The following is a 795-nucleotide window of genomic DNA, read 5'->3' as shown; positions in this document are numbered from 1 at the left end:
GGAAAAGTGACAAAAGCTTTAGGTAGTCCACAGAGGTCTAGAGACTATCTAACCTCAATGAAAAATAAACAAATAAACAATTATGTTCGCTGAAATTTGCAAAACAAAATTATCCTTTAAACAAATGTGCTTTGTCTAATGTTTACTATAGATTTAAAGTGTTATACGAATGAACATGCATGGGCATGCTATTTTTCTTGGAGACTGAAAAGTCAACATACAGTATAGTAGAAGCTTTGTTCTTAATTTTATTGGAAAAGTATGAGGTTTTTTTATACTATAAACATTTTTAAAGGTATTTCCTTTGTTACCAAAAGATTCAGGAGTTAATACAAAAAAAAAACAACTGGAAAACATTGTTACCAACGCCAATTTAAAGAATGTAATCCACATAGATTTGAACTCTCATCGCTAGATTTAAAGTCCAGAATGCTAACCATTACACCATGAAAACTTTTACTTGTAGGATGGAAAAAGATAATTTATTAGGATGGTAACTTGAGACATGTGAGCCCTACATGAGCCTCCGTGGTAACCTATCATTTTAAACAGTGTGCTTTACTCTTCTAGGAGTTTTTTTTCTTGACACAAGAGAAGGTTTTATACAGTTTTAAAAAATGAAGTTGTTTTTATTATATGTACTCTGTTACTTCAAGCAGGACGTGTTCTGCAGTTGAACGAAACATAGGAAAAATGACAATATTAAATATTAAAAAATTCACAAGGTTCCACCGAGATTTGAACTCGGATCGCTGGATTCAAAGTCCAGAGTGCTAACCATTACACCATGGAACC

The 795-nt window shown here is 32.3% G+C and overlaps 1 non-coding gene across 1 annotated transcript; it reads right to left on the bottom strand.

The window, feature by feature from the left end:
• Window positions 1-723: 723 nt before the first annotated feature.
• TRNAQ-UUG (transfer RNA glutamine (anticodon UUG)) lies at window positions 724-795 on the bottom strand. The gene has a single exon. It is a non-coding gene; the product is annotated as a tRNA-Gln (tRNA).

The sequence above is a fragment of the Spea bombifrons genome, chromosome 1 (genome assembly GCF_027358695.1).
Source record: "Spea bombifrons isolate aSpeBom1 chromosome 1, aSpeBom1.2.pri, whole genome shotgun sequence".
NCBI classification, from domain to species: domain Eukaryota; kingdom Metazoa; phylum Chordata; class Amphibia; order Anura; family Pelobatidae; genus Spea; species Spea bombifrons.
The sequence above is the reverse complement of the archived record's forward strand: the minus strand, read 5'-3'. Positions and strand labels throughout refer to the sequence as shown.